The sequence below is a fragment of the Microcebus murinus genome, chromosome 11 (assembly GCF_040939455.1).
Source record: "Microcebus murinus isolate Inina chromosome 11, M.murinus_Inina_mat1.0, whole genome shotgun sequence".
NCBI lineage: Eukaryota > Metazoa > Chordata > Mammalia > Primates > Cheirogaleidae > Microcebus > Microcebus murinus.
Window position 1 is genome coordinate 97,428,495 of NC_134114.1, and position 24,433 is coordinate 97,452,927.

Consider the following 24,433-nt stretch of genomic DNA (forward strand, 5'->3'; position numbering starts at 1 on the left):
AATTTGGGACCAAGTCATGATAAAGATTTGGAGTAGGTTTACAATATATTTTGAAGGTAAACTCTACAGGATTTGCTGATATTGAATGCGGGGTATGAGAGAAAGAGCAACTCAAGGATGATATCAAAGTTTTGACCTAAGCAAATGAAAGGATAAAGTTTCCATTTACTGAGATGGGAATGGGGATGAGTTTGTGAAGGACTGACTTCTTGGAAGATTAGGAATTGGTTTTGAACATCTTAATTTTGAGATACAAATCTGTGAACCAAGTAGAGATATCCAGAAGGCAGCTGGAAGAGGTCAAGGCTGAAGATTTGATATTTAGGAGTGGTCAGTATATGAATGCTATTTATAGTTCTGAACCTAGATGAGATAGATGTTCTACAGAGTGATTCTAGCTAGGAAAGAAAATGATCCAATGACTGAGACCTGGGCACTTCAATATTTAGACGTTCAAAAAATGAGAAGAAATGAGCAAAAGTGATGGAGAAGGAGCCACCAGAAACAAAAAAGAAAAATTATACAATTGCGGTATCCTGGAAGTCAAAGTCAAGAAAGATATTCAATAAAGAGGAGAGCAAATGTTTCTGACAGTTTGCGTCAGCAACCTGGAGCTCATTGATTACCTTTAATGAGAGAGTTATTTTAAAGAGATGAAAATTTAAAATAGAATTTTTAAAAAATTTTAAAATTTTAAAGAGAATGAGTACTTTCAATTCAGAGTTGGAGGCTAAAACCATGATTGGAGGGGATTTAAGAGAGGACAGAAAGAAACAGTAGGAAGATAGTAAGTTTAGAAATCTATTTCCAGGAATTTATAGTAAAGGGCAACAGAGAATAGCCAAAAGAGGGGGATGAGTCCAAACAGTGTTGTTGCTTTTTTTTTTAAGTGGGAGAAATAATAAGACTTTTTGAATACTGGTAGAAATATTCTTTTTGAGAGAGGGGAATTAATAATGCAAGAAAGAGAAGGGAAATCCATGTCATTTAGGAAGCCCAAGGGAATAAATTTAGTGTCTGGCAAAAGACTTCTCAATGGAAACAATACAGGGCAGAAGGGAGTAAAATGACATTTTCAGATTGCTGAAAGAAAAACAAAAACTGCTATCCAAGAATATGCAGCAAAGTTATCCTTTGAATATGGAGAGATAGTCTTTCCTAGACAAGTACAAGTTAAGGGAATTCACCATTACCAGACCTGTCTTACAAGAAATGCTAAAGGGAGTTCTTCAATATGAAAGAAAAAACACTAATATGCAAAAAATGCAAGGATTTGAAGGTACAAAACCCACTGGTAAAATTAAATACACAGGAAAAAACCAGAATACAATAATACTGTAATTTCAGTGTGCAATCCACTCATAACCCTAGTATGAAGACCAAAGACCAATCTATCTAAAACAATAATATCTACACAACCTAAGAGATAGATAATATAAAAATATGTAAATTGAAACAACTAAAAGTCACCAAGTGAGGAGGATGGAGTTAAAGTGTAGATTTTTTGGTTTTTGCTTTGTTTGTTTCTATTCTTTGTCATCTAAGATAAATTTTCATCTCTTTAAAATAAGTCATTATATCTATAAGATTTTTTTCATAAGCCTCATGGTAACCACAATGCAAAACCTATGATAGATTCATTAAAAATATAAAACAACCAATTAAAACATACTATCAGAGTATGTTTAACCACAAAGGAAGACAGCAAGGAAGGAAGAAACGTAGAGTGGAGTTACACAAAAATCATAAAACAAGCAACAAAATGGCAGTAGTAAGTCTTAACTTGTCAATAATAACTGAATGTAAATGGACTCACTTCTCCAATTAGAGTGGCTAAATGGATAAAGAAACAATATGCTGACAATATGCTGCCAGACAATATGCTGTTTACAAAGAAACTCACTTCACCTATAAAGACACTTACAGACTGTATAAAGACACATACAGACTGAAAGTTAATGGCAAAAAAAGATATCCCAGGCAACTAGAAACCAAAAATAGCAGGAGTAGATATACTTAGATAAAATAGACAATAAGTCAAATACTGTAAAAAGAGGCAAAGAAGGTCCCTATATAATTATAAAGGAGTCAGTTCAGCAAGAGGATATGACGATTATAAATATCTATGCATCCAACACTAGAGCTCCAAAATATACAAAGCAAATGTGAATAGATCTAAAGAGAGAGATAGAATGCAATAAAATAATAGTAGGGGACTTTAACACCTCACTGTCGGTAATGGACAGATCATCCAGACAGAAAATCGACAAAAAAATATCAGAGTTAAACTACACACTACAGCTAGTAAGGCTAACTGACATTTATAGAACACTTCACTCAACTGCTGCAAGATACACATTTATTTCATCAGCACATGAAACATTCTCCTGAAGAGACTATATTTGGGGCCACAAAACAAGCCTCAATGATTAAAAAAGGTAGAGTCATATCAAGTATCTTTTCTGACCATAATGGACTAGAACTAGAAATCAATAATCAGAATCTCAGAAACTTTACAAACACATGGAAATTTAACAACATACTCCTGAATGGCTAATGAATTAATGAAGAAATTAAGAAGAATATGAAAAACTTTTCTAAAACAAATGAAAACAGAACTACAACATACCAAAAAATCTGTGAGATATAGTAAAAGTAGTACTAAGAGGGAAGTTTATAGCAATAAATGCCTATATCAAAAAAGTAGAAAAACTTCAAATAAATAATCTAACTATGTACCTTAAAGAACTAGAAAAGCAAGAACAAACCAACCAAAATTAATAGAAGGGAAGAAATAATAAAGATCAGAAAGGAAATAAATAAAATGGAGACAAAAAATAATACAGGAGATCAATGAAATGAAAAGTTGTTTTTTTTTAAAAAGATAAACAAAATTGATAAATCTTTAGCTAGACTAAGAAAAAAGAGAAAAGACCCAAATAAATAAAATCAGAAATGAAAAAGGAGATGTTACAACAATCACCACAACAATACAAAGAATCATTAGAGACTATTATGAACAACCATATGCTAACACATTGGAAAACCTAGAAGAAATGGATAAATTCCTGGACACACATTGATTGAAATATGAAGAAAAAGAAAAATTCAATAAACCAATAATGAGTAATGAGATCAAAGCCATAATAAAAGCCCAGGACCTTACGCCTTCACTGCTGAATTCTATCACGCATTTAAAGAACAGAATTCTACTCAAACTCTTCAAAAAAATTGAATAAGAGGGAATAGTTCCAAACTTATCCTATGAGGCCAGCATTACTCTGATACCAAAACCAAACAAAGACATAATATAAAAGGAAAATTGTAGACCAGTATCACTGATGAATATAGATGCAAAAATCTTCAACAAAATACTAGCAAACTGAATTCAACAATCCATTAAAAAGATCATTCACCATGATCAAGTGGAGTCATCCCAAAGATATAAGGATGGCTGAACGTATACAAGTTAATAAACAGAATACATCACATTAACAGAGCCAAGAACAAAACCAATATGATCATCTCAATAGATGCAGAAAAAGCATTTCATAAAATTTAACATAATTATGATAAAAACCCTCATCAAACTGGGTATAGAAGGAACATATCTCAGAGTAATAAAGGTGATATATGATAAACCCACAGCTAACATTGTACTGACTGGGGGAAAAATTGAAGGCCTTTCCTTTAAGATCTGGAACAAGACAAGGATGCCCACCTTCACTGCTTTTATTCAACATAGTACTGGAAGTCCTGGCCAGAGCAATTAGGGAAGAGAAAGAAATAAAGGGCATCCGAATTGGAAAGGAAGAAGTCATATTAGTTGGTCTTGTTCACAGATGACATGATCTTAAACTTAGAAAAACCTAAAGACTCCACCAAAAAGCTATTATAACTGATAAACTAATCAGGTAAAGTTGTAGAACATAAAATCAACATAGAAAAATAAGTAGCACTTATATACACCAACAATAAACAATATGAAAAAGAAATCAAGAAAGAAATCTCATTTACAGTAGCTATAAAGAATATAAAATACTTACGAATCAATTTAACCAAAGAAGTGAAAGATCTATGCAGGAAAAACTATAAAACACTGATGAAAGAACTTGAAGAAAACACACACAAAAAATGGAAAGATGCTCATGTATTGGAGGAACAAATATCGTTAAAATGACAATATTACTCAAACCAATTTACAGATTCAATGTAATCCCTATCAAAATACCAATGCCATTCTTCACAGAAATAGAAAAAAATCCAGAGATTTATATGGAACCACTAAAAATCCCAAGTAGCCAAAGCAATTTTGAGTAAAAAAAGTCATCCTACCTGACTTCAAACTTTTCTACAAAGCTATAGTAAACAAGTTGGCATAGTACTGGCATAAAAACAGACACATGGACCAATGAAACAAAACAGAGAGTACAGATATAAATCCATGCATTCACAACCAACTCATCTTTGACAAAGTTGCCAAGAACATATAATTGGGAAAGGATACTCTCTTCAATAAATGGTGCTGGGGAAACTGGATAACTATATGCAGAAGTATGAAACTAGACCCTTCTCTCTCACCATACACAAAAAATAAGATAATAGTGAATTAAAGACTTAAATATAAAATCTGAAACTATGAAACTACTAGGAGAAACATTGGGTAAATGTTGCAGGACCTTGGTCTGGGCAAAATTTTCTGTGTAAGACCTCAAAAACAAGGCAATCAAAGCAAAGTAGAGAAATGGGATTATATCAAGATAAAACACATCTGCATCATGAAACAATTGACAAAATGCAGAAACAACCCATCGAATGGGAGAAAGTATTTGCAAATTACCCATCTGACAAAGGATGAATGACCAGAATATAAAAGGAGCTCAAACAACTTAATAGGAAAACATCAAATAATCTGATTAAAAATGGGTAAAAGATCTGAATAGATATTTCTCAAAAGAAGACATACAAATGGCCACCAGGTACATGACAAAATTCTCAACATCACTAATCATCAGGAAAATGCAAATCAAAACAACAGTGAGATATCACCTCACCCACATTAGAATGGCTATTATCAAAAAGAAAGGCACTAACATGCTGGCAAGGATGTGGAGAGAGAGGAGCCCTTGCACACTGGTGGTGGGAGTGTAAATTAGTATAGCCACTTTGCAGAACGGTATGGATGTTCCTTAAAAAACTAAAAATAGAACTACCACATGATCCAACAATTCCACTACTCGTATATATCCAAAAGAAAGCAAATCAATGTATTGAAAGGATATCTGCACACACCTGTTTATTGCATCATTAATCACAAGAGCCAAGATATGGAATAAACCTAAGCACCCAACAATGGATGAATGGACCAAGAACATGTGGTATATATACACAATGGAGTATTATTCACCCATAAAAAAGAATGGAATCCTATAATTTCCAGCAACATGGATGGAATTTGAGGTCATTATGTTAAGTAAAATAATGCAAGCACAGAAATACAAATAATCACATGTTCTCACTCATATGTGGGGGCTAACAAAGTGGATCTCATGAAGATAGAGAATAGATTATTGGTTATCAGAGTCCAGGAAGGGCAGGAAGGAGGTGGGCATGAAGAGAAGTTGATTAATGGGCAAAAATATACAGTTTGATAGAAGAAATAAGACCTAGTATTAGATCAGTAAGATTACTATAGTTTACCATAATCTATTGTACATTCCAAAATAGCTAGAAGAGAATAATTCAAATGTTTTTAGCATAAAGAAAATACAAATATTTAAGGTGACAGATATTCCAAGCACACTGATTTGATCTTTATAAAGTATATAAATGTATTATTAAATTATCTATTATGCCTCAATGAAAAAGTGTTTTAAAAAAGAAAATCCTATTTTGGTCTTATATCCCTTTCTAACTACTACCTTTTTTTTTTTGCTGCAGTTTACAGAAAAACTTGAAAGAGTTGTCAGTAGTCTGTGTCAAATACCTCTCCTTCCATTCTGTTTCAAACCCTCTCCAAATAGACCTTCAATCCACCACTCTATTGTAGAAAAAGCCTCTACATATGGCATCTGTAAAATCAACCAACTCAGAAGCATTGACTGTGTAATATATGCACAGTAGAATGGATCTGATGCAGGATGGTGTTATGGACAAATCATTTGATTGAATCGAATCTGCTTTCCCCTGATTAGTCAATATCAAATGATCAACCTGCTTTTTTCTATTACTTTCAAAATAAAAACAGTAAGAACTTACTAGTGTTTACTTTTAATTTGATCATGCCTATGTGGGTAAAATAGTTTATATGTTGATCATTATACAGTATAGAAATAATATCCACCTTTTTCTTTCAAAAACACTTGGCTAAATCATTGTGGTAATTGTGAGCAAATTAATATTAATTTTAACATAAAAATACACAAAACTTTTCATAAACCTTTGTTAAACCAGGAGAGGAGTTGATGTAAATCTTAACATGGTGCACTGATTAAACATTTACTGACTCCAAGTTATTCTGCATGATGATTCAGATATGCCCACCCTCTGTCAATGACACTTGGTGCCTCCATTCATTGGTAGAGAAAAAATGCCATGCGTGATGCAGAGATCTCCTGTGATGGTGGGTCAATTTCGCATTAAACGTGTGCTCAGGAACGTCCAATTTTTGCCTGGCTTTTGTTCATTGTCTTGTCTTGGTTTTGCAGCAGCATTTCTCCACTGCATCAAGTTGTGCGCTCGTCATCTGTTAACTGTATTTCTGCCTAAGCCGGTGTTTTCCTCTAGTTTGTGTCTCAGGTGCGTCCCCTTTTGTATTTGAGGAATGCTCACCTATGAGCAGGGCTGCTGCTCGCAGTAGTGCAGTTTGTGCGCTGCATACAGGCTCCTGGAGAGAGGGCAAGTGGAGTCAGCATGCTTTGCCCCCTGGACCTTGACAGTGGCCCGTAGCTACTGGGGAAAGAAAAGATTCTTGCTTATTTTCCCAACAAGAGGCATACATTTTCCTCATTGTGCACAAAGCCCTGTATAGACTAATAGCAACCCTGCTTATGAGGCCCGATGAGAGGAAGAGCTGTCCTTGCAGGGTAGAAGTAACAAAGGGCAACTACTTGCTTCCGCAGCCTCCTTTCCAAGAAGGCCTGTGCATGTGACTGAGGCTCAGCCAATCAGGTGCATCTGCCCTGGACTTTGAATTTCGATCCAGGACAATGGCGAATCCTTTCTGGCAGCTCAGGGAAGGCAGTGATCTCCCATACCCAGGGGCAGTGGTTGCCTCAGAGTTCGTGTCCAGGGCTGGAGGTGTTGAGGTGAGAACGGCAGGGCCTGGCATCTGGTGGCAGGGCAGGGCTTCTTCAGACCAGTCCGAGGAGTGACTCTAGCTCCGGTGCAGAGCCTCGCCTGTCCCTGCACAGCGTCCCAACCTAGTCCTCGCGCCTCCCGGTGCTACCCTGAGCAGTAGATTCTCAATAAATGCCTTTTCTGCTTAAACTGCTCAAAGCCAGTTTCTCTTGCTGGGTAGTCAGTTTATTGGAAGAGTCCGGACTCTGTGGGACGCTACTATGAAGCCCTTTTATTTCTCCTAGAATACTTTCAGGCAAGCTTTGATGAACAGCTGTTTTCTGTCCCTTCATAACGACTCGGGAACTCCTGCACTATTCCAGACACTTTAAGATTTGCAGAAAGTCAAGGCCAGCGTAACCCAGTTGACAGCTTGAATCTCATGTCATATCCATTTTTATACTCTTCCTCTCACCCTCGCTCAGGTTCGACAAGGTGCCAAGAGCCCTGCCCTGGGGAGCCGTGTGTGCTCTGCTTCTCTCTTGCTCCTCTGCTTTCTTCTCTTCCTTCATCCTTCCTGCCTCTTCTAGAGTGTCGGCGTCCTGGAGGGGGTGAGGGAAGGGAATGGCCTCGGCTTGGCTGCTGCTGCTGCGGCCCACCCTGTGGGCAGTAGCGCCGGTGGGGATGTCCGGCTCTGGAAGGCGGGCGGGCGGCTCTGTAGGAGCTGCCGGGTGCAGGACCGGGCGCGCAGGCCTCTGATGGGGGCGACGCCGTACCCTGGTCCTGCTGCCCCTCCGCTTCAGCTCCTGCGCCCTGGCTGTGCTCTTCCACTAGCAGGCAGCCCTCTTAGCCAGGGTAACCGCGAGATTGCTGACGCCCAGGGACCGCCATGCTATCCATTTGGCCCTAAAGAGACCCAGGCATTCTTGCCTCATCAAACAGTGGGAATAGAAGCTGCCCATTGTTGTCTCTTTCCAATTCCTTCCCTCCTGTTCAAATGCGTGCAGAGAGTAAGTAGACCTGTCTGCTCTACCTAAGCAGAAGTCTAACTAGGGCTGGAGACGCCAGCTTCCACCTCTCCCTAGCACTCCTCATCTCTTGCTCCCCCTCCACCTTTACTTAACATGCCACAGGGAGGGAAGAAATACCCCTTACCTCTCACGTGTGGAGGGGAAAAGTCACTAGTTGGGTGGTCTCTCCCATATGGCAGGAATTCTGACAGCTCTTCTAGAATTTCTTAGTTTTTCCCTATAGGAGTAAAGCCATAGGGGTTGGGGTGACAGTGGCAGTGCTTGCTGCTGGCATCAGAGATGGTTTTCTGATGCTTTTTATTAAGTCTTTCAAAGGGTGGGTTTTGATACACTTGGGCCAATTATCACTTATTCTCTGAGACTGTAGCCACAGTTCTCAAGTAATTGCAAAATCCCCTTCTCCATCCTGTAATATTATACTTGTAATAAGGGACCTGATGGATTCACAGTGCTTTGTCCAGTATGGTTTATTGATGGTTTAGCAGCTATTTCCTCATCCCAATGGCACCCTGATTTACTTTCAGGACACTTCATCTGCCCACTTTTCTATGCTCATGGAGGTCTGATACATCAGGCACCTGCCCCGCTACGAAAGTTTAAAGAGCTAAATTCTTTCTATTTTCCCAGGACAGCCAGGAGAGAATGCAAAACCCAAGTTCAGCCAATGGATGCTCTCTCCTGTGACTCTGATCTTGAGGGCGTGGTGTGAGGACTAAGGAAAGAAACAGTTCAAGTTCATTAATCTCAGCAGGGACAGCCTGACTAGGCTGTTTCTGCTCCGATACCATGGCTTTGATTCTTCTTCCCAGTCTTCTAGAGGAGTTCTTCCTCATTTTCAACTTGGCCCCACAGCTGCCCACCCTTCTGGAGTCCCCCAGTTTTGTTTGTATTGAGTTAGTGCTGGTTTCTGTTACTTGAAAACAAGAACGCTGGCTGACACAGAAAGAATTCATATTGCAGACAAAGGGAGATCACACTGCAGGAAATGTTTTTTTCTTCCTTAATATTTATGTCATTACCACAGTCACCTTCAGTCACCTTCTGTGTTTTCCTTTTCACACACAGTCATGACAGTCCTTATTATGCAGAATGCTTAGATTTATTTGTTCCAAATTGCAACAGAATTTATTCATTGTGTCAAATGCTGCAATTAAAAAAAGCAATGTCAGGAAGACGTATACATCTTTATGCTTTTGTGATTCTCTGGTTTTGGTATATGGAAGATAAAGCCTGTTACCTGATGAACCACTTCCAAGCATGACCCCACTCCACAGGTAGTCTACTTTTACAAGAATGTCCTGCCAGTCTGGAAACATTAAAGAGTCTTAAAAGTAATTCAGCATGTAAATAAAATGAGATAGAATAGAAGTTTGTTACTCAAGATGCAGTCCAAGAAACAGAAGCATCAACCTAGGAGTCTGTTAAAATACAGGCCCCATCCTAGACACTGAATCAGGGCCTCAAATTTAACAAAATCCCTACATGATTAACATGCGCATTAAAGTTGAGAAGCACTGATACAGAAAACACCAGAGGACGTTAAGTATGGTAAGAGTAAGTGTTGTTTCCTGAAACTTGTTCTAATTATATACATATGAAGATAGGAATTTGGTCATGGTCGAAAATGTACTTTTTACTGTGGATCACATTAAAGAATTATTTGTTTTTGAAAAACACTAAGTTAGAGGAAATAAACAGATGAATTTGGAATCCCACTGTTGCCTCTCTCAGTAAGAATACCAGGATTCCCTCACGTCCTTGGAGATGTTACATAAAGAAGACAGAAAAGCACCTCCAACCTCTTATACAGTGCCAGGTGCTGCAAATACAATTCCTTGCCACGGCTCTACTCTGCCCTTCTTTCTTCCACTGCCTTTGAAAGAGTGATTTTTTCAAAAAGCTGGACAAGGGTCATCCTCGAGAAGGGAGTGTATAGAAAATCAGAACTAGGGGAAAGAGACTGAAATGAGGAAGTTTGAGGGGAGGCTCATGCACCAAGAACTTCACCTTTCTAGGTCTTCCCGTCCCATGGCTGAGACCTAGACTGAAGAGACAGCCTGTTCCAATCTCGTCTGCATTTGTGTTGTGGGGAGAAATGAGGTGGTGTACACCCAAGAGCTTCTAAGATTCCTGAGCAAAGACTCTTTCTAAGGAAACTCAGACTCTACAAAGCACATTTTCAAAGTCTATGGGAGGAAAGTGTTCAAACACAGCACGTTGGTGGGATTTGAGAGCCATGGTGGGCAATCAGACCAGAACAGTTCGATGTAGTTCTGAAGCAGACGAAGTGGTGGAGACAGCACAAGCTTTAAAGTCAGACCTGGGATCAGTCCCGTCTCTGCCACTTATGCTATGTGATCACAGGTGAAGTGATTGATTTCTCTGAGCCTTCACTTTCTTACCTGTACAACAGAAATAATGATACATACCTCTTGTCATGATTGAGTGAAGTAAAAAGATGTTAACCTTCTGCCATATTTATAAGTTTACAAGCTGTGATCTCCTCTCCTATTTTTTTAAAATAAGAAGAAGGTAAATTCTATGAACTGTAGTCTATTATTGTAACTAAGCAAGCATTTAAATCATAGATTTAAAAAGCTGATTTGAGAAGTCATGGGTATAAGAAGCTAATCTTGTTTGCTAAGAGGTAGAGTTGCTTGGCTGACTTATTTTCTTTTATTGAAAATATTACCAGACAGGTAAACTGAAGGAATAATAATATATCTGGATTTATAAGGTAATTGAAAAAATATCTCATGAAATCCTTGTGGATCAGATGAAGAAAGTAGGCTGGATATTATAAGAGATGTAGGATTTATAAGTAGTTCCATGACCATATTATAGGATGTGAATAAATATAAACGGAGAAGAGTCTTTGTTAGAATATGCCTTTGACTTCTACTTGCTTCCTCATGTTTAATTATCTGCTCAAGAACATTGTGGCTTGCTGATCAAACTTCAAATGTCATGATTTCAAGCTGCTAGCTGATATACTAAGAATAGAATTAGCTCCACCAAGATCCCAACAAGTTCTAAAGATGGGCTGCATATAAAAAAATTCAATTTCACAGACCTAAATGAATAATTATGTAAAACTACTATGAAAGTCCCAATTAAAATTATGAATAATATTTTAAAAAGTCAGAATTAATAGCAAATATGAAAAATAAATAGAATCTTACTAGATTATAAATTCTATGTTAACAGAATTGTATAGTTACCAAATAGCTAAAATAGCCCATTTAATCTGTGATTATATTAGTAATGTTATAGTGTTCAGAATAAAGGTAGTAATTAATAAGGAAATAGAAGACTTGAACAATATCATCAGCTAATGAAACCAGTTAACATATTTAGCACAATCTACCCAACAATAACACCAGTTGTACATTCTTTTCAGGTGTACACAGACCATTCACCAAGAAAGACTATATTTTCTCCATAAAGTAAATTTCAATACATTTAAAAGTATTGCAATAAGACAATGTATGCCCTCTGTCTACAATAAAATAAAATTAAAAACCATTAACAAAAATATATCTGAACAATCCCCAAATATCTCAAAATTAAAAAGCAGTTTTGTATAATCCATAGGTTAAGGAAAAAACACTTTGAACTATATGAAAAAGCTACCAAAATTTGTGGAAGTAAAGTAGTTCTTAGAGAGGTATTTATAATTTTAAATGTTTACATAAGAAAAAAAGAAAGATCTAAAAATCAATCAAAAATTTAACTTTAAGAAATTTAAAATAAAGGAGTGCAAAATAAATCCAATGCACATAGTAGGAAGGAAATACTAAAGGTAAGAGCTGAAATCAATGAAAGAGAAAATGTGTAAGCAATAGAAAAAATTCAGTGAAACTAAAGGCCAATTTTTGAATAGGTTAAAAAAATTAATGAATTTCAAATCAGACAAAGAGATCACAAGAAAATAAAAATGCAAACCTTTATGAATATAGACACAAAAATCCTGAATGAAATTTTAGCAAATCAAAGCCAACAGTATATAAAATGTGTCTTGCATACACATTGAGCAAGTAGGCTTTAACCCAAAAGTGCAAGGCATGTTTAATAATTAATTCAATCAACTAACAGAAAAGGGAAGAAAAACCATATAATAATTTCAATAGATGTATGGAAATATTTGAAAAAATTCAATAGTCATTCATGGTAAAACGAACAACTTCTAATGAACTATGAATAGAAGGAAACTTTCTCAATTAACAAAGGGTGTTTATAAAACACCCTATTTACAGCTAACATACTAATGTTACAAGACTGACTGCTTTTGTTGTAAGATGGGTAACAATTGTAGGGCATTAACTCATATACCACTTCTATTCAACATTATACAGGGCATCCTATACAGTGCAATAAGGCAAGAAAAAATTAAAGAAGCAAAGCATATAGAAAATCCTAAGGAACATTAAAACAAAAACAAAAACTACTAGAACTATTTAATACTAAGTTTCTCCAAGTTGCAAAGTATGAAGCTATGATACAAAATCCCTTTGTATTTCTCCATTGTTCTAGTAATGAACAATTAGAAACTAGAATTCAAAAATAATTTCATTTACAATATCATCAGAAAGAAAAAAATACTTATGGATAATTTTTTAAAGTATGTGCAGACCTGCTATGCTGAAAAGTATAAAATATTGCTGAGAAAAATCTAAAAATACCTAATTTAATGGAGATATATAATATATTCATAGATTGGAGGATTTAATACTGTTAACATGCTAATTGTCCTTAAATTGATCAATGGATTCAAGGAACTCTCAATTCCAAAAGTGAGTTTTTTAAATGTTGACAAGCTAATTCTGAAATTCATACAGAAGATAAAAACCAAACCAAACCAAAAAAAATGTAGAAGATCTAAACAAATTTTGAAAAAAAATAAAATAAAAGGAGCAAAGTTGGAAGACTTATTATACCTAAGTCGGCATCTTATTATAAAGTTACAGTAATTAGGGAGGTATGGTATTGGTATAAGAATATAAGTACAGATCAAATGAAAGGAATAGTGAGGCCAGAAATAGATCCACTCACCTATGGTCAACTGATTTTCAATACAGGTGCCAAGGTTATTCAGAAATGGGAAAAAGATAAACTCATTAACAAATGGTGCCACAACAACTGGACATCCTTGTGAACAATAATGAACCTCAACTCTTACCTCATGTCATACACAAAAATTAACTCTAAATGGGTCACAGACCTATAATAGCTACAACTATGAAATTTTCTAAAAAGCCATAGGAGAAAATCCTCATGACCTTGAGATAAGGAAAGATTACTCAGATAAAACATAACTATCACAACAACAAAAGAAAAAAATGGATAAACTGAAATTTATCAAGATAAAAACTGCTCTTTGAAAGACATAATTAAGAAATTAAAAGACAAGAAAGAGACTGGAGGAGTGTATTTGTTATACACATATCTAACAAAGGCCTAGTATTCAAAATATATAAAGAACTCTATAACCCAATAACAAGAATACACATAACCCTATTAAAAATCAGGCAAAAATGTGGATACTTTATCAAAGAGCAAATGGTATGAAAGCAAATGAAATTGTGTTAAACATCTTTGATGGTCACCATCAGTAGTCATTAGAGAAATGCAAATTAAAACCACAATGAGATACCACTATATACCCACTAGAATGGCTAAAATAAAAAGAAAAGACAGAAAATACCAAATGTTGATGAGGTGTGGAGAAACTCTCACTCATTGCAGGCGGGAATGTAAAATGACGCAACAACTTTGGAAAACAGTTCAACAGCCTCTATTATATAGTTAAACATGCAGTTACTGTATGAATGAGTGATTTTATTCCTGAGATAAGAGAAGCAACAACATATGTGCACAAAAGGACTCATAAAAGAATGTTCCTAACATCTTTATTAATAATTTCACAATGGTCCCATATTGGAAACAACCCTAATGTCCATCAACATTTGGTAAATTAGTAAACAAAGTTTGGTACATCCATACAATGGAATACTACTCAGCAAGAAAAAGGAACAAACTTCAGATACAGGCAACAACATCAATGAATTTTAAAAACATTATGTTGAGCGAAAGAAGTCAGACACAAATGAATATGGGCTATATGATTCCATTCATTTGAAATGCTAGAAAAGACAAATATAATTTATAATTATAGGAAACAGCTAAGTGGGCCAAATATGGGGTGTGGTGGGGGTTGACCCGAAAGGGGTGAAAGAGAATCTTCTGGGATGATGGAATTATTCATTGTCTTGATTGAGGTAATGGTTACACGGATGTACACATTGTTCAAAACTCATCAAACTACACCTAACATGAGTGTAATATATTGAATGTAAATTATGTCTCAGTAAAGTTGATGAAATCAAAGGAAAGTGGGAGCAACCAAATTCATAAAGCAAAAGGCAGGTCGTCTTTGGGTAATAAGTGGCATGAACCAATGGCCAATTTCTTTAGTTAACAGCCATATGGATCAATCACCTCTAGATTTATTTGTCTTTGTGCCACACTGATCTAAGTTCAGATTCTTGGGTCAAGGGCCCGCTTCTGGACAGGGAATTCCTGACTCAGCTTCCCATCCTGACTGAACTACGTGTGGCAGGGGTGGTCCCCCAAAGAAAAATGGTGGCACTGTTACCAGAGAAGGGGCAACGATGACTGGCAAACAGTCTCCCTTGTTTTCAGGGGAGAGACCAGGGCGGATGGTGAAGGGCTTCAAACATATGTTCATTCATTCCATTCATGCATCCATTCAAACATAATTTGCGGTTCGGACTATTTGCCAGGTATTGTTACTCTAGGGAAATGCGTGTACTTTGTCTCTAAAGAGTGCACAGCACTGTGAGGAAGAGGCTTTTTAGGAGAGGATTACCTGGCGTGGGTATGGGACACAAGCCTGTTTTTGTTTGTTTTGCTTTTGTTTGGGGGGAGTGGAATTCAGCCGAGCATAAGAAAGAACTTTCCAGCAATTAGAGGCGTTTGTGTCTTTGGGGCCCTCCGGGCGCGGGCAGTTCCTTAGGCCGGGAGAGGAAGGTGCGCAGCCAGGGAGGCACGTTCCGCGCCCACGTCCGTCAGAGCAGAAACAGGGAACGCCTTTCGCGGCCTCGCCGCGCGACCCTTGGGTCTCCCGGGCCGCCTCTGCGCGCCGGCAGAGGGCGCCCTTCCCCAAGCGATCGCGGCGCGCGGCCTCCCGAGGCCGGGGGTTCCCGGCGGGTGGCGGGAGTTCTCCCCGCGCCTCGCACGGCGGGCTCCCGCCCTCACCCCTCCGCCCCGCCCCGCCCGGCCGCTTCGCCGCTCGGTCGCACGCTCTGGCCGGCGGGGTCAGTCATCCTGTCTCGGCCCCACTTTGCGCTCCCTCCCCTGACACCGCTGGGGACGCGCCGTCCATCGGTCGGTCGTTCTGGCGCCGGCCCCGTCCCCAAGGGAGCACCTCGTGGGGACTCTGACGAGGGGCTCGCGCTGAGCGTGGTCGGGACGCAGGCGGGCACCGGCTCGGCCCCTCCTTCGTTCAGCCCCCTGAGGGGACCCCAAGGTTCGCCAACTTCGCGGCCCGGCCACTGGCAGGTCACCGGCAGACGGCGGAAGCCCTCGGCAGGAACCCGAGGGTGCTGCCGGGCACCGGGACGGCCGGGCGCCAGGCGACACCCGGCGGCACTGCGCCGGCGGCGGCGGCGGCAACTGCTCGCACCCGGCCCGGCTCGGGTTACCCCTCGGCCTCCAGCATCCCGGACCCGCCTGGGCCACCTCGTGCGAGTTGGCGGCATCGCTGGGAGCGCGGAGCCCGCGCCGCCCGGTGCCGCCCTCGCGGGAGCTGCGCGCGCTGCGCGGTCTGCTGCAGGTCTGCGTCTCGTCCGGCCGGGCGCGGAGGCGGGTCGGAAGACCGCGCCGCGAACCTGCGCCGCCGCGAACCTGCGCCGCCGGACCTGGGTAAGCGTAGGCCAAACTCAGCTCGGGGCCGGCCGGGCGCCTTTCCTCAGCCCGCTCGCCGGGGCGCGGCGTGAGGCGGCCGAGACGGGTCTGCGTTGTTTATGCACGTCGCAAGGGTTTATTGTTGTTGTTGTTTGCATTTGGTTTTGTTACTTGAGTTTGTGTAGGAAATTCTTGTTTTGGATGGGGAGACACCGTCATTACGCATTTTATTTTGCATAAGTGCTGCGCTCGTATTGCCTTGCCTATGTTTGTTCCATGCTGACGGGTGACATAGCTGGTTGTAGAGAGATTTGGGGGAATCAGACTGAGATTGAAAAACAGTTTCAGCGGGGCCCTTTCTTCCGGAGCAGCTTAACTTCTCCTTTGGGATCTTGGCTTGTTTTGTAAACTTTTCTTTCTCCAGTACTTGGTGCTCAGATTGCGCAGATTACCGGGCTCGAGGGGCGGCCGTCTTACTGCGTTCTCAGCGTTCCTTAGGGGGTGGCAGGGCCACAGGCTGGGGCCCTTAGACCAGGGTCCCTTGTCAGTATGCGTGGCTCCTTAGACAATGCTGGAAGGCACGGTTCTTCATGCCGTAATTACCCAAGAAAGATTTATCCCGTGTTTGTCTTTTTCTTTTAAATTTCTTTGATCTAGGACTTTTACCCCTGGTTTAGGGAAAATATTCTGTCCTTATTTTTTTTCCCTGAAAGTATTTTTTTAAATGACACCACTGAGTAAATGAAATACGGTGATATCTTTGCTGCTTCTTTAGAAAATATCGTCACATGAGGACCCAAGTTCTTTAGGGGAAGATCAGGGTTTGGGATTTTATTAGCCAAAATGAGTCATTATTACTGTTCTTACGCAGTAATAATCAGGCTGTGCCAAGGGAGAGGAGAAATGACATTCCTTTTTGGTTTTTCTTGCCTTATTCCTTCATGTCCTGGCTCTCACTTTGTGTATAGTCTTCCCAAATAAAAAGGCGTCATTCCTGTGGATGAAAAGCCTGGGGCCAAATTATATTATCCAGATATGTCATCTTCCTGACAGGAGTGTTGCAAGAGGTCAGCTTGCAGGGTACTTTTTATTTTGCCACTGAGTGGTCAAAAAGTTTGATTGGTAACTGGTAGGGAACAGTAGGGAACAGGCAGCCTGGGTTCCACTCTCAACTCTGCCACTTTCCAGTTGAGTGATTTGGGGCAGGTTACTTAACTTCTCTGTGCACATCTATAAAATAAAAATGATAATAGAGGATTGTCAATGAATTAAATGACTTAATGCATGTGAAGTGCTAAGGCTGACACGTAGTAGGTATGTATTAGCTATTATTATTATATAGCTAGCATTAACTGCTGTTGTAGCCCCATAATATAGCCTTTATTAGCTGTCAGTAAGTTTTAGTTACATTCCTATCTGTGTGGGTTTTGAATTGCTCATCTGTAAGCTTCACTACTATCTATTGTCAAACCTTAGCTCAGGCATGATCTTTGTATTGCTTTTTGTTGGGGCACTTCCAGTGGAGAAAAAGGTGCATGTGGCAGGGCTGGGATTTGGGGGCTTGTAGGGCATGTAGGAGGGTGGGTCCTGGATGGGTACCAAATAGTGCTTGGAACAGGTTAGGAGATGGGCGATCTACACTCAGTTCACGATCTGTACACCTTAGAAATCCTTTGCATTAATATACTTCCCTTAACCTGTTTTTAAAAGAGCACTCATTCTTTCAATAAGTATTTATTAAGTATCTATTACATATCAAGCCCTGTTCTAAGTTTTATATTATTTAAGTTTTTCGGCTTCATTATAAAAATGGATATGCATGAGTATTTCCTTTATGTCCTCTAATCCCCCCTAATTCAAGCATGTGAGGGCTTCATGTGACACTAGCACTCTGTTAATTACATCCCAAATGCTTTTTAGTTACAGTGACTTCAGTACTCATTGAAATGCACACAAGAGCACATAAAGAGCATGTATCATTGGAGAATCAAACAAAATATTATGTATCACCTCAAACAAGTTGCTTCTCCATTTAGGCATCAGTTTCATCATGTATAAACTTGTGGTGGGAGATGGGGTGAGAGCTGAATAATCTCTAGTGTTCCTTCTGCCTCTAAAATCCTTAAATTTGCTGCCTTATATTATTGATGGCTGTTTTTGAATTCCCTCTCTTTCTTTTCACATTTGTTCTAGGTACATAAATTATATTACTTCCATCTATGCATGTTAATCAAAGTGAGTGATGACACCGATAATTAGTAAAAAAGGAAAAGCATTTAGCTCTGGTTGTATTGCATTAATTATTCTCAGATGTTGGTGTATACCAAAGCAGGGAGGAAGGGAGTAGAGCTTGTTAAAAATGTTAGATTGTTAATATTTGACCATTTTTGACCTAAATAAAAATGGCAGTTTCATATGGTTGAAGCTTATGCCTTGATTCAGATGCAGTAAGTCTTGGGTGAGATGTGAAAAGTATTGTAGTTTTACAAGTTTCCCAGGTGATTCTAATGCAGAGCCAAGTCACATGCTCATTTAGCAGTGGATTTACTTTGTGATTGTCTGCTTGGTCTAATAGCGTATTTCTAAAATACAAATCTGAACTTGTTATTCCCTTGCAAATCTTTGGCAGGTCTCCAGATGGTGAACATCGGTGTCACCCAGGTGCCTGTTGAATATATACATTCCAGAGCTTCACCTCATATGTAAGGGCCAGAAACCTGCATTTTGAGAAGATCTCCAAGTGAATCTGGTTGAGGCCTCAACACTTTATCTCAGATCATGTTTGGAGGAACACTGGCTTATAGCATAAAGCCTCACCGCTTTAACATGATACACCAGACCACATTTGCAGCTGCTTCTCTGGGTGGTTTCTCCACTTCCCTGTACCCAGCCCTGCTGCCTCTACTGATCTTGACCTTGTTACTGTTCCAGGAATACATCCTACCCTGTCATTCCGCCATGACCTAGCTATGTATGCTGTTCCCTGTGCTGGAAATGTCTTTGCCCCTCCTTTTGGTCTAACCATTCATTTCTGAAGATACAGTTAAAATCCCTTTGAAGACTTTCCCTGTGAAGCTTTTCCTAATTTTCTCATGAACTTAGTGCTATCTCATGAGTGTTCCCATTCTACTTTGTGGATAGCTTTATTATAGCATCTATCACATTGTGTCAGCTGTGTTTGTTATCTGAATGTTTATCCCCAACAGATTGGTGAACAGATTCCTTATCATAAGCCCTTATACAAATGGCTGGCACAGAGTAGTTATATAATAAGTGTCTAAAGCATGTGGGAGAAGAGCAACTGCATGAATGATAATTGACATTTTGTTAGCACACAGTGTGTTTTGGACGGTCACTGTGTACATACAGAGAGTTGTGGAGAAGCCAGTAGAGAATTTCCAGTTTGGCTAGACATAGTCTACAAAGTCTGTGAATGTCCTACAAGGACTTATGAAACACCAAGTGCTACTGAATTAATGTTACGTGTTCAACATTATGGCAGTGTGACGAAGGGCTGAGCTTATCCTTTAGAACAGCTTTGGTTTGGCTTTTAGAATGACAGTGTCAGAGCATTGGAATGGAAGTGCCAATGCCGATAAAAACAACCAACTTTTTCCTGTGTTTTTAAGTTTATGAAACACTTCTGCATCTGTTTTTGTATTTGATCAGAAACACAGTGACTGGTTCAATACCGTCTTTCCTACTTTGCTGAAAGGACAGATTCCTGAAAATAGGTCCAAACATTGTACAAAAGCTTACATGTTATAAGGGAAAGCCAAATAAATAGTAAAATCTCCAATTATACCTTGCTATTTAGACACAGCACTCAGTGTATACTCCTTTAATTTTTTTTTTAAACTTCACATAATTTTTGTTATTTCCTCCTCATTTAAACAAAAGTTGACCTGTTCAAGTTCAATAAATGTCTGATTCAGACTAAAAATTTGCTATTTTGGCTATGTGTAATAACTTCTATCTTCGTTTTGCTTATAATAAGTTTATGAGACAAATACTTCTCATAATTACTATAAGGCTTAAAATTTTCCTGTTTTCCATTTACTTTTTGTAATAATAATATGCAATGACATTTGAATAAATGAATACATAACTTCCATTGTAATGACAAAGATGGTAATGTTGCAAAAATTGAACTGTTGGATCATGGGTAGCTCCACCATAAAATAAACAACAAAAAAATGTCCCTTCATCGGCTGATGTATGAAACTTCCCATGACATAGGGCAGAGTGAATGTAGTACAACCATCCAGATTGTTGGACTTCAAACAAAGCAATATTAATAACTGCCCCTACTCTCAGTTTCTCAAGGATGTGTACGTAGTATTTAGTCTCAAAAATTAGCTTAGTTTTGAGAATTAATATACGATTCATTGGGTTCTATTGATTTGTCTTCTTTTTCAATTCTGTTTGCAAAATGAACTTTTTCTACCTTAGTATGAGCCTGCATCATTTGCTGCCTAGACTTTTGCAAGTCTTTTAACTATTCTTCTAATCTCTTTATTCAGTTATTCATTCATTCATTCATTCTCTCTATCTGAATTCCCCAAGATTTTATATTTATCTTGTCTCTCTTTTCTTTACCTTTTAAGATTATTTTTCGCTGTGATCATTTTTTAAAACGTAATTATTGCAGAGGATCAATTTGGAGCACTTAGTAAAAGGATTTCTCATATTTTGAGGGAAAAAAAGATGCAGACCAATGTTATTTTACTTTACAGAACTTTATTTGTAAAACTGCAAGTCGCCATGTGGATGTCATTTGATAATGTGTACTGTGTGCCATTAACCAGTCTGGAAAGTGTGAATGTGATAATACTTCCGGTTATTATCCGGTTGTTCATTTCTAGCAGTTTCCTTTCTTGTTCCATCTTTAGTGATTTATACTCCTAGATAAAGAAACTATGTAAAGCATTTTAACCACCTCAATTTCCTACTCAGAGGGCAATAAATTGTGCCTCTCCCAGCTTCTAAGACAAAACCCCACTATTTCAGTATGGGAAGCCTCATCTTGATAGGTACACGTGCAGGATGTTATAATAGCATCTGTTAAACACATCTCATCTTTGGGAGCAAAAAGGCACCATCCTAGAGGATAACTAAGTGCTTGTCATTAACATCTTGTCTAACCCTGATGAGCTGTACAGATTTGGCTAGTTCTAAACACAGCCACAGGTAGTGGTTCCCATGATGGGTCTTTGGAAGACCTTCTGGTAAAGAATTTTGTCTTTTTTAAAAAATAATTTTTGATGGCAAATAGAAAATGAAAGCACTCAAATTTATCTTGTTCCCCACATATAGAAATAGAACTATGAAATCTTTGTTTTGGGCTCTGAAGACTAATTCTGCAATCGAAACAAAAGATTTTAAAGACCCACCCGGCTACTGACATCTTGAGAAGGGAATTTTGTTTATTTTGGATGAGGAATTGATGAAAAGATGTGACTTGGTTCTTTAAAAAAGTAATTGGTTTGAGTTTTATTTTTATTATGTATCTAGGGCATGGGGATAAGTACTATGTGTAATTACCAAGAAGTTCTTGCCTTAGAAAAAATCTATTCATAGATAGGAAAAAAAAAATACAACTGACCAGGTAAGGCTGGGTGTAGCAAGGCTCCAGTGTGAGTTCTGAGGGCTGCCCAGAGAGCTCCCTCTAGAGAGTGGGCTCCTGGCAGTGTGGGACCTTGAAGGAGAGATGTGAATGGATGAGCATTTTAGATGGGGAGAATGGGGTCGGCAAACATGTGGCAGCAGGAATTTGCAAGACACCTTCAAGCAATAGTGACTAAATCATTCCACAAGAGGGGTGAGTTAACATTTGAGAATCATTTTATGATAGCCAATATGGGGCTTTAGGACTAGATTCTGCCTGTACCCCATAGAACTATGTGTTCATTAAAGGAAGCTTTTACATTATACTGCTATATTTCTTATATGAACCAGATGTGGTTTGGTGTACCTCATTGAGATTCAAGTAAAAATTAGCTAGAGCCACTCCCTGCCCCATTACATGAGAAAGTGTGAAACAAGAAACCTCTTATTTCTTTCAACCAAACTATGGAGATTCTTGAGGGTAGCGATGGTGACTTAGATTACTTCTAGTGTCATCTGGATCTGAATTCATATTTGCCCTTAAGAAGTTTAAAGATTATCTTGCCACACTTTAGCATGCAGTCACCCACCCAGCCATGAGGATCCTTCACTTCATAAAATGCCACCAATCATGTGGCTTGAGTAGTTGACTTTTAAGGTTTGGGACTGTGGAAAGAGTTCATATCTTAAAACTTAAAACCTAATATATATACACATATATATACATACATATATACATATATATATTTTTTTGAGACAGAGTCTTGCTTTGCTTTGTTGCCCAGGCTAGAGTGAGTACCGTGGCATCAGCCTCGCTCACGACAACCTCAATCTCCTGGGCTTAAGCAATCCTACTGCCTCAGCCTCCCCAGTAGCTGGGACTACAGGCATGCGCCACCATGCCTGGCTAATTTTTTCTATATATATTAGTTGGCCAATTAATTTCTTTCTATTTATAGTAGAGACGGGGTCTTGCTCTTGCTCAGGCTGGTTTCGAACTCCTGACCTCGAGGAATCTGCCTGCCTCGGCCTCCCAGAGTGCTAGGATTACAGGCGTGAGCCACCGTGCCTGGCCAAAACCTAATATTAAACATTCTTTTTTTTAAGACTTCCTCCTACCACTGGCAGGAGGAAGTCTTTCTTGCCTTCCATCCTTTCCTGAAGGCTATGCCTCCGCCAGGGGCTTCAGCACTCCCCTGCTCTCCCTGCACTCCCTTTTTCTTGCTCATTGATGACCCACCCCCAAATTCCTATTATCTTCTGAACAACTATCAGTATTTTTACAATGTCCCTGTCTTCTTTCCCACATTTCCTTGCTACCCCCATCTTTCTCACCTGCCTTCATCTAAGTGCTTTTTCCTCCCACAGTAAGATTTAATAACCGCAGTATAAAGTAGTTACCCTTTCACTATCCTCCCTACCTCCGGGTGGTCCCTGAAACAGATGTGCAAACTCAGGCCATTAGTGAGGTTGGAAATGCTCGAGGCATGTTCAGCCTGTGTTCTCAAACGTTAGAGGCAGGAGAATCACCTGCAGATACTGGTTTCTTTCTGGATTTTGACTCAGTAGGTGTGTAGTGGGGCCCAGGGATGTGTATTTTTAACAAGATTTGCTGATGCAGGTGGTCCATGGATGTACGATAATCTTTGTTAGGATTTTTGTGCCCCAGTCAAAAGGCATGCCTTTTATTTTTATTTTAAATTGTAATGAATTGGCCAGAGGGGGTCACAGAGAGTAGCTGGTCTGTGAGAACCCGTGCCTCTTCTCTACTTGAAGGAACAATAGCTGTAACACAACGCTGTTCATGTGACAGGCAGAGAAAGGGGCCCATTGTTCCAGGGTTGGCTGATGCTCTGTCCAACTGAGCTTGGTAGCCCCAAGGAAACAGACACACTTGAATCAGAGAGACAAAGAAAGGAGGTCAAGGCCTTCCACAGTTAAACTACTGGCAGCAATGTGTCAGAGGAAGGATTTGGGAAGGAAAAAAGTAATTCTGCGGAAGCTTCATTAATCTGCAGGCTTTGGAGCAGCAGACGGGGCGTTAGGGGAACACAAGTCTGTTAGAATGCCAGTGGATCTTTGGCCAAGGAAGTATTGTTTTCTACTACTCCCCACTGACTTATCTGATTGCAGGGTTTTACTACTGATTCTGAAAAATAAAATCTCCCCCGGTCATGATGGACAAAGGCATAGTTCTCAGCTTCTCTTCCCCAGCCTCATCAAAGACAGGTGCCTGATCAAAGAGTTTGCCTAAGTCCAGGCCTGTGACCTCAGAGAATGATTCTGTGTTCTCGGGAATGGTCACCATATATATGATATATGAATAATTCCCTTCCAAATCTAGATTCAGATAGATGTTTTGAAGCTGAGAATTTTATGATTTTGAAAATATAATTAAATCCATCAGAAAGTTGTTGATGTGTTTGGACAGTTAGGAGGCTGGGTGACTCTCCAGATGCCACGTACATACCCGTTGTTCTCACCCCTAACTTCCAAACTGGATTCCAGCCCTGGAGGGAAAGGGTTGCAAACTTCCTGTGAATTTCTAATCCTGAGTTTAACAATTGGCTACATTCTTTGTGTCAGAGAAG

At 39.3% G+C, this 24,433-nt stretch overlaps 1 protein-coding gene across 4 annotated transcripts in view; it reads left to right on the forward strand.

Annotated features, from left to right (window-relative positions):
• Positions 1–15,618: 15,618 nt before the first annotated feature.
• Positions 15,619–24,433, forward strand: part of MEGF10 (multiple EGF like domains 10) — a 177,128-nt gene continuing 168,313 nt past the window's right edge. For all 4 annotated transcript variants that reach the window (XM_020290109.2, XM_020290107.2, XM_020290110.2 and 1 more), the window contains exon 1: positions 15,619–16,253. The gene's annotated coding sequence lies outside the window, so the exon portion shown is untranslated. The remainder of the gene's footprint in view (positions 16,254–24,433) is intronic.